Below are 22,397 nucleotides of genomic sequence, written 5' to 3'. Positions count from 1 at the left end.
AAGGCAGGGCATTTGGGGTTAAGTGACTTGCCCAAGGTCAAACAGCTAGTTTTGTGTTAAGTGTCTGAAGCTGGATTTGAACTCAGGTTCTCCTGAATCTACAGCTGGTGTGCTCTATTCACTGCACCAGCTAGCCACCCCTCAGATAACACTTTTTTTTAAAAAAGCAATTGGAGTTAAGTAACTTGATCAAGGTTACATGGTCAGTTATTTCTAGGTGTGGTGCTAAGTATCAGAGCCCAGATTTGATCCCTGGTCATCCTGACTCTGGGGATGGTGCTCTTACTCACTGCGCCACCTGGCCACCCCCAGATAACACTTTTAATAAAAATTTTGAGTGACTGACTGTTATTGGTACTCTCTCCACTTCCCTTACTTCTCATGCCATAGAAAAGATTATAGACTAGAAAGAAGACAGAAAATTCCTGAGGTAGGTAGGATCTGGGAGGTGATTGACCACTTCCAAAGCTGTTCTGAGACTCTCTTCATTCAGGATTGTTTTCATTCAGCTTTCAGGAGGTAAGGCTTGCTCTTTCTGTTGGGTTTAGTGAGAGTGTTAAAATAAATTTAATTCTAGAGGCAGAAGTTAGAGACAAAGAGTATTTACTGACCCAAAATTGGAGGCAAAGAGATAAGAAAGCACTTAGTCCCCCACTCAGCTATTGTTCCTCAGTCCTTTCACCCTTTTGGGGGTTTTCTTGGCAAAGATTCTAGAGTAGTTTGCCTTTTCCTTCTCTAGCTCATTTTACAGATGAAGAAAGTGAGGCAAACAGGGTGAAGTGACTTGCCCAAGGTCACACAGCTAGTAAGTGTCTGAGACCAAATTTGAACTCAGGAATCCTCCTGACTTCCCATCTGATATTCTATCCACTGTGCCATCTAGCTGACATCTGCTACAGTGATATTCCTGGAGAACAAGTCTGATCATTTCACCAAAAGCTCCAGGAGTTCCCTAGTGCCTCTAGAATGAAATATAACCTCCTTTGCTGGATGCTCTTCATTGTCTAGGTCCAGCCTACCTTTTTCTTAAATATTACTCCTTTTAGAATATTCTCACTTCCACCCAAATTGTCTTACTTGCTGCTATGTTTTTGTTTTTGTAAAGGTCCCTTGATCAGTTGATTGATTCACTCAATGACTCAGGTAGAGACAAGGAGAAAGATGCTGACAAAGGCTTCCAAGATTAGCTCCAGTTTATCCTGTCTGTCTTGTTTGTGCATAGTTTTTTGCATGTTACCTTTCTCACGAAACTAGTTGCTCCTTGATTTCAGGGAGTGTTTCTGCATTTCTTTACTTTCCCATCATACCTACTACTCCTCAAATCCACTAGGTTACCTTTTACATGACCCTGGCTTTCATTTCCATCGACCAGGCTCTGTTTCTGTAGATCTGTCACCTGTAAGGTTTTTTTTCTCATAAAACCTTTTTTGGAGTAATTAAACAATAACAGCAATTAAATGATAATCATATGCTTGCATATGATTATATGGGTCTGAATAGGGCCCACACTTGAATATAGGTTGTTTCTTGAAAATGTAATCTCTTACAAGGGAAAAAAATGACAAAGGCTAAAAATAACATGATTATTAACCATACATAAGATTTAGATGATTCAAGTTATAAGGAGGCAGGAACTTTGCAGCCATTGCAGGAATATAGGGCAAAAGTCTCCTTCTCCACTTACTCCCCTCTACTGTTGCTAGATGCTTCCTTGAGAATTATAGAAGCTTCACGGTAATTTGCATGGCTCTGGCACTAGGTAAGAGGGGAATGATGGTAGTTGAAAAGAATTCAGTTACTTTCAGAGATATAATTTAGAATTGTAGCATCCTGGGCGACTTCATTTGGGGAAGTGGCAAGACAGAGAACAGTTCACTTTGGCAACAGTCACCTTGGTAGAGGGCCAGGCCTTCTTCTAGAGAGTCCTATCAAACCTTTTTAATATATTCCCTTCATAGTTCAGTCAACTCCTCTCTACCCCAACTCTAGGGAAAGGGGCAGGGAAGAGGACAATATGAGATGGAGGTTCACTGGAAAGTGAGTTTGGGGAGATGGTCACCATGGAGACAGAACTCTCAGAAAGGGTACTTGAGCCTGGGTAAATCATGTTGCCTGGGATAGCTTGCTGGAGGATTTCTCTGTGTTTTATCATCATGTTGGCAATTTGAAACAAAACCTTGTTACAGAATCCTAGTTATAGATCTATTCAATCTGATCTTACCAATAGCAGCTCCAAGTGTACTACCATCTGAGGATATATACCCTACCATTATATTGGCACCTATGGACAAAGTCCCAGTCACCCTGCCCTAGTTATGATTGTGATTGGCAATGGAATAAGGAGCAAGAAATTTAATGTATTTGAGTGTGAAGAGAGAGTGTGCTTGAACTTATGCACTGAAGTGTTGGATAGAGAAGTGAGGAAAGAGGTTTGTAGGGTTGATGACCTGGGAAAGAACTGAGTGGTGGTGGGATTGCAGGTCACAGTGAGAATGACAGTTTCAGTGGTTATAAGGCATAGAAACAAAGATGGAAAGATAAAAGATTATTTTCATGCACATAGGACTGGAATATTTGAGAGTGATGGCGAGATCAAGGGTGTGACTATCTCCGTGTATAGGTGAGGTACAGTGGACAAGTAGGTCATGACAATTGAGTAATATAAGAAGTAAGAATTTAGAATATTTGAGAGAGCATCAATAGAAGTGTTGAATTCACTAGGTGAAATAAGGAGCTGGGATGGAAAGATCATGTTCCAGTCACTGAACTCATTGAAGAAGGAAGGAAAAGGTTCCTGGAGTTCATAGGATGATGGCCACCATGGTGTATTTGGATTAGATAGCCTGTATTAGATAGTCAGTATTTGGATTAGATAATTTAGATAGCCTGAATCTCAAAGGCAGAGAGGTTGTTGAGTGATAGTAGTAAAGGGAATGTCTGGGAATGAGAATGGAGACAAAGGAGTATTCTAACTTCTTTGCCACAACCATTGAGTTGTGGGGTATGGTGTGAGAGACAGTGCAATTTCATACTGATGCACTGAGTGTCTTGGAGTGCAGTACCATCAAGAGGGAGTCAGGTCTCATTGAGTTCCAGAACATGGAAGGAGTGAGGAAGGAAAAATGTTAAGGTGAAAGGAAGTTTGTTGATTAAGGAACTATCATTTGAGAGACCTTAGTGGAAGTGGTGGGCAGATCTGGACACTGCTGAGGTTGGAATGTGAGATAGGTTGACAGGGATGGGAGTAAGGGAACAAGTATGTAGGGACTGAGAACAGGGTTTGTATGCCCTCAGTCAGAGGTTCAGATATTTGGAGATAGAGAGAACAGGAGTGCGTGGGTTTATGTTAACAACTGAGGAATGAGTCCAAGTAGAGAATCAATAGTTGGAGAGGGACGTCAGGAGAGTAGATCAGCAGCAGCTGTGGTGGTTTCCAGAATTATCAACCCAATAAATGCCAAAGACAAAGTGAGAGGTTAGTGTAGACTTTGGGAACAGGGAGTCGGGGAGTGTGGTCCAGCCTCTTCCCCTGGAGGGAGAAGAGGCTGAGGTGCAGGGGCCGCAGCTGCATGGCTGCTTCAGAGCTCCTGGCCTGCAGATTGTAGGGGGATGAAGCAACCATTCTGAGGGGTAATTGCTCTTGCTTTAACCTGCTTGGATCTTGATTGCTGTCTAGGGTGTAGGTCCTGGGGTGTGTGACCAGTGAGCCAGAGCGTGTGGAGGCTTCAGAGAGGGCAGCCAACTAATAGCTCTGGCAGCTGTGAAAACCCCAGCAATTTGGGACAAAGCTCCCCTCTCTGGAAGCAGAGTTCTACTGTGGCAAAAAGCTCGAAAATCAAGTAATTGAGTAACAACGTGAGAATCAGGAGTTGGAGCTTGGGTCATTGATGTTGGCATTTGCACTGTTCTAGGTTGTCCCTGGAGTTCCAACCTTGGTTTTTTGGGACTCTTTAGGAGATCACATCTGTTTGTGTAGGAAGGGAGGGAGCATAATATGATTCTACTGCTTGATTTTCCTTTGTTATTTACTATATCTTTCCTTCCTAAATACCTTGCTATTTGATTTATGAATCCTTTATGGTCTGTTGGTAAAGCAAACACTTCATGGAGCCTTGGACCATGTATAATTTCTTATAACACCCTGCTCAGAGAATGGCCTATTGTAGAATGTGACTCCTAGGGGACTAATGCTACTAACAGTCATTTTTTTGCTGCACAGAAGCAGATCATAGCTCTGTTGGCTTAAAAATCATCAGGTGAGGTACCCTTCTCACAGATATATACAGCATAAGAAGGGAAAGTGGAAACATGTAGAAGTCACAAATAGACACATACCTACATAATGCAAGCATACTTTTGAGCCCAGACATAGTGACATCTGGACAATGGCAGATGCTTCTTCACTGAAATTCTTATCCAGGTTATTTCTATGCTCTTTAGCTAGCTTGTTTTTATTCATCCACTCACTCATTATATATGTGTTTATTTATATCTGTTTATCTATTTGTTTATTTTTTTAGAGAAAGTATATCCCTTCACCCTAGGACTAGCAGAGTCTTGGTCATCCTTTGGATAGAGGTAAGGGAATTTCATTCCATCGTTCATTTAAACAACTATTTGCACAAGTTTACACTTTGCTAGGTGTCCAAAAGACGAATAGCATAGTTTTTGCTCTCCTGAAGATTTCACTATAGTGGAGTGGCAAGGAGAGATACAACACACAAAGAAATAGATACAATAGAATGCACAATATAATGAGTGTCATGCAAGGTCTGATGAAGGGAAGATTTCCAACTGGGAGGATCACAGAAGGATTTGGTTGGTAGAGTTTGAGCTGCGGCTTGAAAAAATTGTATTTCAATAGGAAGAGATTGTGGAAAGTATCTTTCAGCATAGAGAATGATGTGCACAATGATGGAGTGATAGGAAAGTATATGACTTGTGAAAGAGATAATAGTAAAATGCAGTTGAAGAAAAGCATTCATATTGGGGACTGTGAGAAAATAACAGCTACCATTTATATAATGCTTTAAGATTTGCAAAGCACTTTACACATTTTATCTCACTTGATGTTCAAGACAACCCTGGAAGGTACATGCTATTCTGTTCCTCCAACATGCAGGTGAGGACTGGCTGGGAAAGGTTAAGTGACTTTCTCATGGTCACACAGCTAGCAAATGTCTAAGGCAGGATTCAAACTTCACTCTTTCTCACTCCAAATCAAGTGGCCCTTCCTCTTTACTGCACTGAAGTTTCATCTTGGGGTTGAGCTACCCTTAATGATTGAAGGAAAACTAGCTCTCTGAAGAGTACACTGCTTCCCTGGCCACCCTCTCCAGTACTAGATATACTTCCTGTCATACTCCTGGACACATTGGGTTGGAAGGGAAAGTAAATATGCCTCTTGGTTTTCACTTCCACTTCTAAACAACCTTGTCTCCTTTGAGGCATTTAACCAGGTTTATGGCCATACCCTGATTCTAGTGGGAGTTATCTATTGGCTTCCAGATCATTCTTCCTTCTTTCTCAAGGAAGAATTTCACTCATTCTTTTCCGTTCAATGCCTGCTTGTTTATGTATTTATGTTCCTTTAAATGTTCTTTCTTCCTCTTTTATCAGTCTCCTCAAGGCTTAGGATTCACACAACAAATTGTTTTAAAGAGTCCTGCCACATAATATAGTTTAAGGTCTGGCAGTGAGGTTCCCCCTTCATCCCTACATTTTTTCATTATTTCTATTGATATTCAAAATCTTTGGTCTCTCCAAATGAATTTTGTTATTTCATCTAATTCTATAAAGTATCCCTTAACTAGGCTGGTTGGTATAGCATTAAAACTATAAATTAACCTCAATGGTATTGTCATTTTTATTATATTGGCATGACCCATCTGTGAGCAATGAATATTCTTCCAGCTATTTGAGTTATTCTTTATTTCCTTAAGGAGAACTTCGTAATTGAATCTATATATGCATTTTGTGTGCATTGGTAGGTTGACTCCCTAATGTTTTATGAATTTTGTAGTTATTTGAAGAGGCATTTCCATTTTAGTTATTGTCTCTTGGATTTTGTTATTGTTATAGAAAAATGTTGGTGATTTTTGAGGGCTCATTTTGTAGCCTGCTACTTTGCTGAAGCTATTAATTGTTTCAATTAATACCTTTTCTGATCCTCCAGGATTTTTCTTTACAATTCATCTTTCTGTGCCTTCTCCTCACTTGGTTTAGGTATTAGTACTCTATTTGTCTCATAAAAGGAGGCTGATAGGAATTCTTTCTTTCCCAAATTTTGAGATTAATTTGTGAAGTATTTGGTAATATTATTCTTTAAAAGTCTGACAGAGACTTTGCCTGGCCGGCTCTGCAGGCCATGGCCCAGCTCATGCTGCACTCCCAGGAGGACAGCCTGGGCAGCTTGATTTTGGATACAAAGGATCTTAAAGTAGAAAAAGTCATAATTAATGGGCAAGAAGTTCAATTCTCTCTGGGTGAAAAACAGAGCTTCAGAGGATCTCCACTGGAAATCACTCTTCCTGCAGCACTGAGCAAAAAGCAGGAAGTGGTTGCGGAGATTTCCTATGAGACGTGCCCCCAATCTTCAGCTCTGCAGTGGCTCACTCCTGAGCAGACGTCTGGAAAGAAGCACCCAGGGGACTCACTCATTGGAAGACTGTTCTTGTGATTTGATCAGATGAGACTCTGGGTAGCTGTTAGGGAGTCTCCAGTTTTGAAAACCTAGATGTTGGTGTTTCTCCGTCCGGTATCTATGCCATTCCAGGGAGTCAAGATGGCGGAATAGAAACAGGACCTCCATGCGGCTCCAGCTCCCACCACCTCCAATTCATGTAAAAGGGGACTCTGAAAGAAGCACCCATACCTTTTCAGTCAGTGCCAGGCCATCCACTGCAGAGTGATTTTCCCCTACCAGGACACTCCATTGGTGAAGCTGACCTACAGTGCTCAGGTATCAGTTCCCAATGGACTGGTGGCTCTTATGAGTGCTGTCTGTGATGGAGAAGCCCCTGATCCTGTAGACTCAGGTAGGAAAATCTATAAATTCATACAAAAAGTCCCCAAACCGTGCTATCTGATCGCTCTTGTCGTTGGGGCCTTAGAAAGCAGAAAGATTAGCCCAAGAACATTGGTGTGGTCTTAGAAGGAACAGGTGGAAAAATCTGCTTTGGAATTTTCTGAGACTGAATGAATGTTGAAAATTGCAGAAGATCTGGGAGGACCTTATGTTTGGGGACAGTATGACTTGCTGGTCTTACCACCTTCCTTCCCTTATGGTGGCATGGAAAATCCTTGCCTTACTTTTGTGACACCCACTTTATTGGCAGGTGACAAATCACTCTCCAATGTGATTGCCCACAAGATCTCTCACAGCTGGACAGGAAACCTGGTGATGAACAAAACTTGGGACCACTTTTGGTTAAATGAAGGACATACCGTGTACCTGGGATGCCATATTTGTGGTCGGTTATTTGGTGAAAAGTTCAGGCATTTCCATGCTTTAGGTGGGTGGGGAGAGCTACAGAACTTGATCAAAACTTTTGGAGAAACCCATGCCTTCATCAAACTGGTGGTGAGCCTGAAGGATATGGATCCTGAGGAGGTTTACTCCTCCGTCCCCTATGAGAAGGGCTTTGCTCTGCTCTTTTATCTCGAGCAGCTTCTGGGAGGACCAGAAGTTTTCCTGGCATTCTTTTTTTTTTAAAGTAATTTCTTTTTTGTTTGTTTCTTTTCTTAATTTTTTGCTTTTTGGAGGGCAATTGGGGTTAAGTGACTTGCCCAAAGTCACACGGCTAGTGTGTCAAGTGTCTGAGGCTGGATTTGAACTCAGGTCCTCCTGACAGCAGGGCCGTTACTCAACTCACTGTGCCACCTACTCGCCCCTTTCCTGGAATTCTTGAAAGCTTATATTAAGGAATTTTCCTACAAGAGCATAATGACCTATGATTGGAAAGCCTTCCTGTATTCTCACTTCAAAGACAAGACCGATGTTCTTAACCAAGTTGATTGGAATGCTTGGTTCTTCTCTCCTGGCCTGCCACCTGTAAAACCAAAGTATGATGGCTTGTATTGACTTGAGCCAACAGTGGATCAAAGCCAAAGAAGATGATTTGGGCACATTCTGTTCAGCAGATTTAAAGGATATGTCATCTCATCAGCTGATTGAGTTTCTAGCATTGATGCTAGTGGCAGCACCAATTCCAGTGTCACACATACAGCAAATGCAGGAGATGTAAAACTTCAGCGCTGTTAAAAACTCTGAGATCCACTTCAGATGGCTGTGCCTTTGTATCCAGTCCAAGTGGGAAGATGCCATACCCCTGGCTCTAGAAATAGCCACAGGACAAGGAAGACTGAAGTTTACCCTGTTCAAGGATCTTGCTGCCTTTGATAAATCCCAGGGTCTGGCTCTCAGTGCCTACCAGCAACACAAAGCTAGTATGCATCTAGTGACCACCATGTTAGTGGGGAAGGATCTGAAAGTGGACTGAGGACATCATCTGCCTGTCCACCTGCCCACCACTCAGTTTTGTAGTGAATGACTGAAACATATTCTGTGAATCGCCCTGTAATCACACATTCCCATTTACTCCTAGATTTGTATTCTGTTGTATCAGTGATTTTTGCCAAATAAATCTGAGCTGAGATTTTTAAAGCTAAAAAAAAAAAAGTTTGACAGAATTCTCCCATCAGGAACAAGATTTTTTCCCTTTGTTATTATTAGTTCTCTATTTGGTCTTCTGTTAGCTTGAGTATTTTCTTTTTTATTTTTGAAGGTATTCTTTTATTTCTTTTTTTGCTCTCGGTTTCATTATATGAAATATAAAAATTTCTGGTTTTCTTGAAAGTTTGATTTCTTCATTTGCTATTTTGTTGATTTGATTTTCTGGAGTATTTGATTCAATACATATAGGGACTGATGCTTGATTTACTATTTTTTTTAGTGGTAAATAAGAAGCAAGAAATGAGATGCTATAATGGAAAATGAAATCCTTACCATCTTACTCTCAATTGGTAGATGTCCTTCCATGTTCAATCAATCAACAAGTATCTGATGAGTCTTTCTTGAGTGCTGGATGCTCTCCAAGGTGATGAAAATGTAGAATACAGGTAAGGAGTAAGACAATTCTATCTTAAGGGAGCTAATATTCTAATTGAATGTTATCATGGTTTTACAATTATTTTCATCATGGAGATTGTCTATCATTTTTATAGCAGGACCAAAGTAGGCCAAAGCTTCGGCCAGGATGTTATAGAAGGGACGTAGTCTTCCTACCCTTAAAAATATTTTTTTATTGATTCTATTATATGGTTAAGAATGAGAGTGAGTACCAGAAGAAGCATAGGGCATCTCTACCATCAACCCTGTGGATGAAAGAGTAACCAGAGTTATGATTGTGGCATCAATGTATGTGTGTGAGAGGCAGATTGTAATGAGTGAATGAATAAACATTCAAAAAAATTTTTATTACACTCTTGTTATGTGCTCACAATGTACCAAGCCCCTAGAATACAAACTGAAACAATGAGGTATCCGTGTTCTAAAGCACATCATACTGTAATTGAGGAAGATAGCACATATAAGATAATTCAGCTGTAGTTGTGGATGGAAAGACCTAGAATTCTAAAGGTATATGAAAGCATATTAGCATAGTGGGTGGTTAAGTCCTGGGATCCTTAGAGTTTATTGGCAGGTTATATGGTAGTATTTATAGGATCTGGAGGCCAAATGATAAAGCCTGGTCATCTACTTTTTCACTAGAAAGACTCTAGATAGTGGCTCCCAACCCATCCAAGTGGTGTGAGCAGTCATATTTTCCTTCATACTTAGATGCCACAAGGGGTTTAGGTGGTATGGGGTTTGGAGTGAGGAGTAAAGGGAAGGTAAGTATCAAGTTTACCCCAGTGACTGTTCTCCCTGCCTAGTTGTCCCAGATAGGAGGTAGGAAAGATAGGATATTTCATTTTGGCATACAGTAGTATTTGTTCTGTCACACAGTTCTCAATCATATCTATTCAAATCAACAAATGCTTATTAAGCTTTAGTTGTGTGACTTTAGATAAATCAGAAGCTTCCTAACTCTTAGTTCCTTTACCTTGAAATTAAGGCCTGGGATTCCATGATCTTGAAGGACTTGTTATTATGTGATTGTGGAATTTGAATTTCCTGTGTTGTATTTCCAGCTGTGCCACTAATTACCTGTGTGAACTGGGTATGATCCTTCTCTTCTCTGGCACCGAGTTAGATTGAATTTGTTAAATTTTAATTTCCTGCTCATGTAGATCAAAAAGAAGGGCAATAATGGTTGTGCTTACTAAGTCATGATACTAGTTTTTCAATCCCATCTGCCAGTTATTATAAGGGTTTTGTTGAAAGTTGACGAGTACATTTCTGTCTTCTATGACTTCAATTCATTTTTTTTTGCAAACTCATTGGAAGGTATTATGTATTTTTAATATAATTTTATATTTATATTTATAATTTAATATAATTTTTATAAATGGATTCAAGATAGCTCACATGAATGAGATATTTCAGTTTATATAAAATCATTTCTTTATAGCAAAACTGTGAAAGTAATAGGGCAAATATCACCACTTCACAGATAGGGGAATAGGCTCAGTGAGAGCATTATGCAGAGAGTTCTGAGGTCAGAAGAGCTCAAAGAGAATAGGGAGAATGAAGGGTTGAGTTGGTGACTGTGCTGGTCCTTGTTTGAGTGAGGAATTTCTATCATTTTCAGCCGAAACCTTTGTCTGTCATTTCCTCTGTTTTTTGGGTTGGAGTTGGCTTTTCACTCATGAGTTGAGTGCAAAAGAGGAGCAGATGAAAGAGACAAAATTGCATGAGCAAGCAAGAAGCCTTGAGTTCCAGTTTCTATTACAGACCAGTTATAGGAAGAGTTTGGTTTTTCCCCAAAACTCTGGCTTCTGACTTCTGGTTTTTCCTAGCATAGGCAACAGAGTCAGAGTGGTGGAGGTTGAGTGTGTGATGATAGTTGAGATGAAGGGGAATGGCCACAGATTTCCTGTTCAGTTTAGAAAACCTCTGCATATCGAAGCCCCAGAAAATGATGACCATTATAACACTTCTGATCTGAAGCCATGGCCACACTTCTATCCATCCCTACCCACTCAGTGGGAGTATATAAGAGGAGGACCCTCAGGGGAAAGAGGGGATAAGTCTTCTTCTCATCTCTGGAGCCAATTGAATCTTAAATCTATGGGAGGTGGAGCATGAACAGATAAAGGGAAAAAGCCCAAGAACGGGACTGGGCATTTAGGATTATCCTCAGAAAGGGATACAGTGGCAAAAATCTCTTTTTGATCAAGTGATGAGGAGTGGGGAAACTAGAGTGGGAAAGAGATAAATGTAATCATTACATTAAAGGAATAATGAAAAGAAGAAATGTTAATGCTTTTATGATAAAGGATCTCCTGAAACCCCTATTACATGGTTATTTCTCAGTGTGAGGATGTTAGGAGTTGGTAGTTTTACATGCATGTGAGAGCAGGTGGAGACCTCTCCCTTTCTAGAATTAGGTTTTCTAAGTAGAGCTGAAACAAGACATTTTTACACCCTAGGCAAAATTGGAAAGTTACTCATTTTGTGAGTAATGCCAGCTGCTTCTGTATCAGATATGACTTGACTTTTCCAAAATTTATTGCTGCACATCATGAAAATTGGCATTTATAGGCAACAAAAAAGTGTAGCATAAGAATTTTTCCTTTGATGTTTGATTTCAGCTTCTCTGAATGTTGCAACCTGGGAAGCAGCTTGACTCGTCTAATCTTCATCCTAGTTTGGGTTTTATGATGGTACTCCTTGGGTGTAGAGCTAGGATCAATATTATAGTGATTTCTCAAGATAGAGAGACAAGGAAAGAAAGGATAAATGACATCTCCTTTATTGAGTAACTTTGCCTCCACCCTTCAATCATTCCAAAACCAAGACCAGATTTAATACAGATACTAAAGGATTTACAAAAAAAAGGAGAGTAAGATGGGGCAGAGGTGCAGATTTGGAGAGAAGAAACTGGAAAAAGGATAGGCAAGTGAGATAGGAATGTAATAAAATACAGATAAGGACATAATGCAGGCATATGGAAATGGAGATATAGTGAAAGGTGTTAGAGTTATGAAGGGATGAGGAGCTGTTATCCCAGGGGATGTCATAGATGACTACTTTCTATTCTTTTTTTTCTGTTCTTCCGTCTTTCCCTAACATATCTCATGCCATTATGTGGACCCTTTTCTTGCCTCTTTTCCTAGAACTAACTTCTTTCAGGTCAGGGCTTCTGAATTCACCATGTGGACTATCTCAAGACCCAAAGTCTGAGGAAAACCAGCCCAGTATTGTAATGTGATGATTTGGTGGAGAGGGATGATGAAGAATAGTTACTTCAAGTCTTTTACCACCTTCATCCAAGAGACATCATCCTCAATATCTGTGCAAATTCCTTTGAGACCTTCCAAAGTTTCAATGGACTCAATTATCATGAAAGCCAATCCACTTAAAATGACTGGCTGCTATATCAGGTCACATGCTTTCCCCCCTTAACTATAGATACAAGGGGAAGGTCCATTTTGCAAGAATCAAGGCAGTTTATATAAATGGACACCAACACCACATAGTTAGGCAGGTTTATCCTCCCCACTTCTGGGTCCCATTTGGGTACCCCACCCACTAGTGACAACTTTTCTCCCAGTATTATTTTTCTCCCAGGGTTCTGGTACCCCTTGCTGTTCCTCAGCTTTTACCCCTTGCATGAATTTTGGACTTATTTCTTTTTTGTGGTAGAATGTAAGCTCCTTGAGGGTATGGACCCCTCCATTTTTTTTGTATCTTCAGTGCTTAGCATATACTTGACTCATAGGAAAAACTGATAATTACTTGCTGGTTAATTGATTAATTCTTCATTTAGCTAATTGTTATGGGAACTTTGATATCAGAGTGGGATTGCTGAATTACAGACTTGGAAGAAAACCCATTTTAACTTCCCTTCAAATTTTTCTTTTGGGACTGCTTTCAATTACTCCCTTTCTGTAAGCAGAAGGAAAGTATTTTGTAAGGATTCTGTGCTTTTCATTTCTCTTCTTTTTACCTTACTAGAGGATGGGGTGATGAAGTAAGGGAAAGAAATGGCGTTGGGAAGGGTCTCAGAAATGGCAATCTGCTCTGGAAGCATTAAGAAGCTATGTACTTGAGGTTTGTTGAATTTTTTCCCTAAAATTTTAATTTTAATAAATTCCTAATTGTCCTGATTAAGTGGCTGTGGCTGTTTTTTTCTTCCCTTCACTTGCTCTGCCTTCACAGGTCACTTGTTCATTGGCTCAAAAGCAAAAAAGATAAGTAAATATGTTCCTAAGGTGAGAACTGGGAAGTGACATGTCACAACCAAAACTTGGATGAACTTTTTTATTTCAGATAGTTTCTATTCAATTGTTAGGGGACAATGTCAGCAGTGTGTACTTTTTCTGTTGGATGTGAGGAGCCCAGCAGGAAGAATAGCTGAATGAAAAATTTAATCTAGAAGCCTGCCAAGAGACAAAGATCAGAGACAGAGTTCAGTACTGACCTAGAATAAGAAGCATAGATATAAGAACACAATAAAACTTACATCCAGGTGTTGAGGGGATATTTCTTTTTTCCTTTTTTTGGAGGGCAGTTGGGGTTAAGTGACTAGCCCACATGGCTAGTTTTTGTGTTAAGTGTCTGAGGCCGGATTTGAACTCAAGTCCTCCTGACTCCAGGGCCGGTGCTCTTGAGGGGGTATTTCTAAAGTATAGGTCTGAACCTGGCAGCAAAACTAAGAGAATAAGGTTTATTGCCTCTAGGATAAAACATGAGTTGTTGTTTGACATTCAAAGCTTTCACTATCTTGTTCCAGCTAACTATTCTCTTGCACATTATTCCCCTTCTCAGAATCTCAATTCTATAAAACTGGCCTATTTGTGGATACTTATAGGCAATATTTTGTCTTCTATCTCCGTGTTTTTGCATGGAATATTTCACAAGCTTTCCAAACACAGCCTTCTCATTTTCCACCTCTTAGAATCCCTAGCTTCCCTTAGGTCTCCAAATGATGGGGCCTTCCTTGATTCCCTTCTGGTGACATTGTTTCTCTCTCCAAATTTACTTTATATTTGTAAAGGATTACATTGGAGAGATACCTCATGGATTGTTGCATCTTCCCCCTACTGATTTTTTGTATTTAATGATGTCCACGTGTCTCTCCACATCCATCAGATGCAAACTTCTTTAGAACAGAGTCACTTTTTCCTTTTTCTTTGTCTCCCCAACACCTATTACAGTTCCTGGAATATAGTAGTTGCTTAATAAATGCTTTATGAATTTTATAAATGTGCTTAGATACATATTCTTTGTGGTGGAAAACTTAGAGTTCCCTACTCATAAATTCTTGACTGGCTTGGTAAACAGAGCCTTCCCTTTGCAGAGTGGAGAACTACCCTCACTTACTTGACTCAGTCTCTGGTGAAAATGGTAAAAAAATATTCAAGCCTGTTTGGGCACATAAGGGAGACTGGAACTTTGGAGCGGCAGTAAGAATGTAAGGCAAGGGCTTCTGGCTCCAACTTGCCCTCTGTAGTGTTTATAAGTGACTTCTTCAAGCTTATTAAAGCTTTAAGGTAATTTGTTGTGTTCTGGGACAAGCTTACAGGGTAATGATGGGAGCTTAAAAGAATTGCAGTATTTTTAAAGCCATAATTTAGAATTCTGCATCTTAAGCAATTTCCTTTGGGGGTGTTGAGTAGCTAGTCCACTCTGACTAAAGTCATCTTGGGAGAGGGCCAGGTCTTCTCAGAGCATTAGGGTCCTTAAACTTGTTTGTGTCATAGAACTCTTTGGCAATCTATTGAAGCTGTGGATCTCTCTTTAGAGCAATGTTTTTAAATAATTGTAGGAAATGTTATGATCATAGAATCATAGAATAAGAAGCTTTCAGACTAGAAGGTTATAGGCCTTCAGACACATCTGTATTATTTTACAGATGAGACTATTGAGGCATGGGGTGGTGTATCACCAATGCAGTATTCACAGTGCCTACCATAACTATAAATATGTTGATATGGTTATTAATCATAAAATGTAATAGGTTCTCTACATGGGGGACATAGCTAGAACATTTATTCAAATAACAGAAAACTGAGTCCCCAAACCAGAAAGTCAAAGCCATCACAGTATCCATAGAGTTGACACATGTAATTAATGCAGTAAACACCCACATTCTCAAGCTTTCAAAACAAAACAGGCTACCTCAGGCAAAGATCCTCCTCTCCTCACTCATGGTAACTGCTCAGCTTCCATGCAGCTTGCTCCCAGCAGCTCCGCCCCCCCCCCGGAAGTTCCTGTCCCTGGCAGTTCTCAGCAAGAATCTTTAGCAGAAGTTCTGGCTGGCTCAAAAAAGAAAGTTCGCTCCACCACCACTGCTTGTAGTCACCGAGCTGGCTCCAGCCTGGTTCCTACTGGGCTCCAGCTCCTTCCTGCCCCATCCCTTCCTGCTACCTTAGCAAGTTCAAGGGGCATGGAAGATCTTCAAATCCTATTCTCATTACAGGTGGTTAAATTATTTGTTAGGGGTCACATGGCTAGTAAATAGTTACACAAGATTTGAACCCACATCTTCTTGGCTCCCAAGGGCAGCTCTCCATCCACTACTCCACAGTGATTCTTTTATTCTCTATAAGACAAACACAGTGTTTGGAACTTGTATTTTGCCTAGCCCATCAATAAAGACAGACATTCCATCTTCTTGGATAGTCACTGTAGATGAACCACTAGCTGAATTGAAAAGGAGAAAGGATAGCAATTCAGAAATGAGTAACAACTTAGTGTAAAGGCAAGGAGATGGGATATGGGTGACAACATTTCACAGCTATGATCGTTACGAGTTTACAAAGCTTATCAGTGAGGAAGCATGAAATATATTTTTAAAAAGGAAAGCCTTCATAGTTTTATATCAACAGAAAATTTAATTCATGTGATGGTGTCTGCAGAAATTGAGAAAGCTCCCCTGTTGAAAAGGAATCATCAGAATGTTTAAATTCCACTATATATATGTTATTCTAGAACTGGGACCTGGAAAGAGACATTAAGAGTACGACAAGTCTAGCTACTTTTGGCTAGCTTTGGAAAATATTATTCCATGTTTAGCTTTTCTACCTAGACAATTCCATTTTTAGGCTTCAGTTTTGGGTTAAGTGCATAATCTGGCCCTTATTTCCCTGAGACAAGCACAAGGTGGTTGTCCATCTCAGCCTATAGTTTACTGTAGAGCAGGAATTATATTAGGCATAAGTTTACCCAGTGCTGGAATTTAGGCAACCTTATGTACAATTTCAGAAGGTCACAGCTAAAAAACTTCCAGAAAGAAGAGACTGGGGTAATAGGGATTGGTATGTGAGAGTGACAAAAACATATAGCTCATATGACAGGTTATTTTAAGGTATAAAAAGTATTTTTTTTTACTAGCAAAGCAATGAGAATGATAGGGCAAATATAATTGTTTTATAGATGGGGAAACAGATTCACAGAGAGTGATAGAGGTCAGAAGAACTTAAAGAGAGTGAAAAGAGTTAAAAGGTTGGTGGCTGTGCTGGTCCTTATTTGAGTGAATGACTTCTATCGTTTCAGCTAAAACCTTTGTCCCTCACTTCCTCTGGTGTTTGGGTCGGATTTGTTTTTTTCATCATGGCTACTGTTGTGTTTGTCCTTCATTCTTGAAGAGTATCATGACATCAGGGAGATGATGACATGACTTGCAGTTGACTTGGATTTGAGTGAGGAAGGGCTGTGCAAGTTCTCCTTCAGAGCCATTTGGGTCCAGTGGCCAGATATTCATCAAGATGGCTGGAGATGGCCCAGGATGCAGTGGGAGACCATGGCCCATGTAGGCTAAGGTCTTTTCAGGTTCTCACTTTGAGTGTGGTAATATCCATTTAGTGAATAGACCTCTTTAAGAAGTTAATCAAAGGGGGCACCTTTAATCAAAAAAGAAAAAGAGAAATCAAACTGGGAGGGGAAGACCCTCAGGCTTCCTGGCCAAAAGAAAAAAAGTTAATATTTAGTGTTTTCATCATGAATTGAGTACAAAAGAGGAGAGGAAAGAGAAAAACTGCTTGAGCAAGTAAGGAGTCCTGCTGTCCAGTTTCTTATTTCTGTAACTACATCATACTACTATGGCCCAGTTATGGGGAAGAGTTTGGTTTCCCTAGAAATATCTGGTTTCTGACCTGTTGTTTCCATAAGTTTAGGAAGTAGAGTCAAAGTGAGTAGAGGTTTGGGGGGGTGATGATAGTTGAGATGAAGAAGAATGACCATGGATTTGCTGTTCAGTTTAGAAAGCCTCTGAATGTCACAGTTCCAGAAAATTATTACCCTTACATCACTTCTAATCTGAAGCCTTGGCCACACCTCTATTCAGCCCTACCCATTCAACTGGAGTAATATAAATGGAGCACACTCAGAGAAGAGAGACCAAAGCTTTTTTCTATCTCTGGGACTAACTGGATCTTAAATCTGCAGGAGGCAGAGCACAAGATAGTAAGTGAGGGGAGAAATATCCAAAATGGGACTGGGTATTTGGGGTTAGACCCAGGAGGGAAGGCTTCCTTTCTGATCTAGTAGTGTGGAATAGGGAAACTAGGATGGGTAAGAGGATAAGTGTAACATTTATATTAAAGGAATAAAGGAGAAGGGAGGAGTCTGCTAATGCTTTTAATATGTAAAGGGATTTAAGAGGATCCCCTTTAATCCCCTATTACCTGGTTATCTATCCCTATGAGGATGTTAGAAACAGGTGGTTTTATATACACATTAGAGGAAATGGAGACCTCTCCCTTCCTAAAGTCAGGTTTTCTAAGCAGAGCTGGGACAAAAAATTGTTATCCACCACCCCAGCCCTCCTTCGCCCCCCTCCGTGCAAAACTGGAAATTGACTTATTCCCCCAATTTGCCTCAGTTTGTAAATGTCCAGTATTACATGTGACTTGATTTTTCCCCCCACAAAATTAATAGCTAAATGTCATGAAGAGTGGAATTGGTGGACACTAAATGTGTGCCTTTATAAAGAATAGCAAAAAAAAAAAATGCTTCTTTTGATGTGCCTGCCTCCCTGACTGTTGTAGCCTGGGTAGCAGCTTGACCTTTGTAGCCTTCACTCCATCTTTGATTCTATGACAATCCTCAGATTTAGACTTAGAGTTAATATGGAAGTGATCTCTCAATATGGGGATAAAAAAGAGAGATGATGAATGATGGTCCTTCTTTGAGCAATTTTGCCTCCACCCTTCAATTACCCTAAAATGTTAAATCAAGACCAGATTTAAAAGCCAGGACTGTGGGATGGGGCACTGATGAAGATCTGGAGTAAAGATATGAAAAAAGCGATATATAATAGGGATAGGAATATCCCATAGATGATAAAAGAATATATTGAAGGCAAGCAGGAAATGGAATTATCGTGGAGAGGGTTTGAGCTATGAAGGGATGGGATATCTGGTGTCCCAATAGAATTTACAGATTGCGATATCATGCTCCTTCTTCCATGTTTTCTTCTCTCCCTAAGGACAGATGTCTTATGCTGTGATGTTGACCCTTTTCTTGCTCGTTTTCCTGGACCTGACTAACTTCGCCCAGTCTGAGTACTTTTGGGGTTACTATGTAGACTACCCCAGGACCAGTTTCCCAGGCGATCCAGACAATTACTGTAATATGATCATGAAGAACAGGTGGCTGATGATGGGGATCTCCTGCTTGCCTTTTCATACCTTTATCCACGATACAAACAAAACCATCCTGAACATCTGTGAGGGTCCTGAGAGCCAGCATTGTACCTATACAGCAACCTGTCATAAAAGCCCCAAGCCAATTAAGGTGACAGATTGTTATACCAGGCTACAAAGCAACTTCCCTAACTGTAAATACAAACAAAAAGTCCATTTTAGAACAATTGAGCTGTATTGTATAAATAAAAAACCCCAACATTTGTATGGACCAGTTTATCCTCCTCTTTCATATACATAACTTCCCCCTGTTTTACTTTTTTCCTGCTCTCTGGGACTCCCCATTTTTCCTCAGTTTCTACCCCCTACCCCAGCCTGAATTTCTCACTTTTCTCCTTTTTTTCTCAAAGAATGTAAACTCCTTGAGGACAGAGACTCCCTTTTTGTTTTTTTTTTTTGTATATCCAATGCGTAGCACATACTTGGTGTTCATAGGAAGAGCTTGATAATTACTTGCAGATTGATTGATTCTCCTTTTATCTCATTTTTATGAGTTCCTTGATACTAGAGTGGTGCTGTTAGAATGAAAGCCTTGGAAGCAGACCCATTCTGACTGTCTCTCACATTCTTCTTGTGTGACACTTCTCTTTTATTCCACCCTTTGTATCATCAAAAGGCAAAATTTTCATATGGGCTCCCTGCGTTTCATCTCTCCCCTGATTTCCTTTTCTTTTTGTCTCACCAGGGGACTGGGTGGTGAAATGAGGGAAAGAAAGGGTGTTGGGAAGGGTCTCTGGAATGACAATTTACTCTAGAAGGGTCTTTAGAGAGAAATGATGTACCCAAGGACTGGGAAATGCTTTTTACTTCAAATTTTGCTTTAAATAAATTTTGATTTGTCCTGACTAAGAGGCTGTGGCTGTGTTTTTTCATTCGTTTTATTATCTCTTCCTTCTCAGGTCACCGAGATATTCATTAGCTCTAAAGCAGAAAGATAAATATGTTCCTGAGGTAAGAACTAGGAGTTTACATCTCATAACCAAAGCTTGGATGAGCCTTCTTTGATTTCTGATAGAGACTGTGCAATGGCAGGGTAAATGAGTTCGGAGACTGCTTAGGAAAGTAGAGAAAAGTTTATTTATCTTTCTTGAGAAAGGGCACAACCTCCACAGCGCCCAGAATAGTGTAGGAAGGGAGTGCAAAATGGTCACAGAAAGCAAAGATTATTATGCCCTAATTCAAGCCCACTCCTCCTTAGCGCCCTGCCTCCTAATCCCCATTATTGGGTTTCAGAGTTCACATTCTAGATGAGGAAATTCTACCTGGAGGCACGGAGGGTCCCTAATCTAAAGGACCATATTTACACAGATTCTTTTAGAGTTGGAAGATGTTTGTGGATGGAACCTTCCAGGGTTGGCCTTGTAAATTTCATTGATCTGAGCAATCTTTGGGGAACAATCAAACAAATCCCCCCAAACCTTGTGATAATCATGTCACTTAGCTCACTGGTGCAGATTTTTTTACAAAAGGTTAATCAATAAGAATCACTAATCCCCGAGGAAACTTCATTCTTCCCAAGGATTCCATTCCTCAGAAGACAATGCCAGGGGACAATATAGGGTGTATTTTTTTTTTTCTATTGGGTGTGAATAGCTGGGCAGGAAGAGTAGCTGAATTTACAAAAAGAAAAATTCTAGACCAGAGGCAGAAATCAGTGTCAAAGAGTTCAGTATTGACCTAGAATAAGAAGCATAGATATAAGAACACAATAAAGCTTCTATCCAGGTGTTGAGAGGATATATATCTATATCTACATCCATATCGATATAGATATATATGTATGTATAATCATCAAATATCATATTTTGGCCAAAGTCTGAATTAAGCAAACAAACTGCTTTGATTGATTTAAAAATGCCTTTCCCTGTGTCAGCAATTTCAAAAACCAGAAGTGAGATTCCCCTTATCTTGGGACTAACTCCACATGAGAGAAAACAGTTACCCTTCTCCGTTTGTTGTCAACCAAGGAACTTCTTTCTGTAACCAATGGAAGTCATAAAGTTTTGTGACAGGGTCATCCTAAATTGGGATGGTTCTAAAATGTATAAAAAGTCTTGTGATTCATCTGTTCTTCAGTCTGGACTTAGTTCTTGGCTCCTTGTACAAGAAATGCTAGACTTAAGGGAATAATGAATAAATATTGTATTTTTATATTACTATTTGTCTCCTTTAACCAAACCTTTTCTAGAGGTCGACTATATATATATATATACATACACACACATATAGTTTAGAATTTATTCATTTATTTTTAGTTCATTCTTGTGGAATGTGGAAACATTCATTTCCACAAGATTTTGAGTTCCAAATTTTCTCCCCATCTCTCCCCTACCCCCACCCCAAGATCAGCATACTGATTATCCCTTCCCCCAGTCTGCCCTCTCTTATATCTCCCCCTATCCACCCTCCCTTAGCCCCTTCCCCCTTACTTTCTTGTAGGGCAAGATGAATTTCTATACACCACTGCCTGTATATCTTATTTCCCAGTTGCACGTATAAACAATTTTTTTAAATTTAAATGCTTTATTAACTGCTGATTTACATAATTCGTTTCCGCCAGATTTTGAGTTACAAATTTTCTCCCCGTTTTCCCCCCACCCATCCCCCCAAAACAGCAGTCCCACAGGATATCCCCACCTCCAATCTGCTCTCTCCCATATTTTCTCCCATACACGTTTCAACTTTTCCAGTGGATCTCTATGCCTCAGTGCCTGTATATCTTTTTTCTTAATTACATGTAAGATGGTATTAATAATAGTATATATATATATATATATATATATATATATATACACACACACACTCACATATATATATATTTGAATATTTGGTTTAAACTTTCAATTCCAGATTCATTCCCTTCCCCCCCCTGCCACCCACCCCCACTGGGGGGACAAGCAGTTCAGTATAGGTTGTACATGTGTGGCTAATGCAAAACAATAACATAGTAGATGTATTGTAAAAGACTGACTATATTTCCCTTCCTCCTATCCCACCTCACACTTGTTCTATTCTCTACTTTGATCCTGTCCCTTTTCACCTGTTGGGTGCTTCCAACTTCCCTCCCCCCCAGCCTGCCCTCCCTTCCATCATCCCCCCTCACATCCCCTTCCCCCCCATCCTCCTGGAGGGTGAAATCCCCTATTTAGTGTGTATTTCCCTCCCTTCTCAAGCCAGATTCAATAGGAATAAGGTTGACCTTATTCCTTTTGCTTTCCTATTCTTCCCCTCCATTGTAACCATTTTCCCTTGCCTCTTCTGTATGAGATAGTTTGCCCCACTCTGTCTCTCCCCATCTCCTCTCATTATATTCCTCTCACCTCTTAATTTCACCTTTTAAGTATCATCCCTTCCTGTTAAATTGGTCCCGTGCCCTCTATCTATGTATACCTGTAAACGTATATACACACATTCACATATGTATTCATATGCCTGAATACCCTCATATAAAGACATATATATATATATATATATATATATATATATATATATATATATATGTATTTCTAATCCCTTCAACTATTGAGAAAAGTTTCATAGGTTACAATTATTGTTTTTCCATGTAGGAATGTTAATAGTTC

General features: G+C 39.9%; 1 long non-coding RNA gene and 1 pseudogene across 8 annotated transcripts; both read left to right on the top strand.

Moving 5' to 3' along the window:
* Positions 1-1,709: 1,709 nt before the first annotated feature.
* On the top strand, positions 1,710-19,661 carry LOC138168456 (uncharacterized). Of its 8 annotated transcripts, none has more exons than XR_011170104.1 (5): positions 1,710-1,759; positions 4,521-4,578; positions 8,955-9,120; positions 17,369-17,575; positions 18,600-19,661. It is a non-coding gene; the product is annotated as an uncharacterized lncRNA (long non-coding RNA). The 8 variants fall into 8 exon arrangements; XR_011170106.1 differs by lacking the exon at positions 1,710-1,759 and adding an exon at positions 2,688-2,790 and having other exon boundaries at positions 17,374-17,575; XR_011170102.1 differs by lacking the exon at positions 1,710-1,759 and adding an exon at positions 2,688-2,790.
* LOC138168701 (leukotriene A-4 hydrolase-like) lies at positions 5,117-8,643 on the top strand (annotated as a pseudogene).
* Positions 19,662-22,397: the final 2,736 nt, after the last annotated feature.

Source organism: Petaurus breviceps, unplaced genomic scaffold (assembly GCF_028583685.1).
Source record: "Petaurus breviceps papuanus isolate PSGF00001 unplaced genomic scaffold, PetGlider_PUasm1.0 37, whole genome shotgun sequence".
Classification (NCBI taxonomy): Eukaryota; Metazoa; Chordata; class Mammalia; order Diprotodontia; family Petauridae; genus Petaurus; species Petaurus breviceps.
Note: the sequence above shows the minus strand (reverse complement) of the source record. Positions and strands in the feature narration are given on the sequence as shown.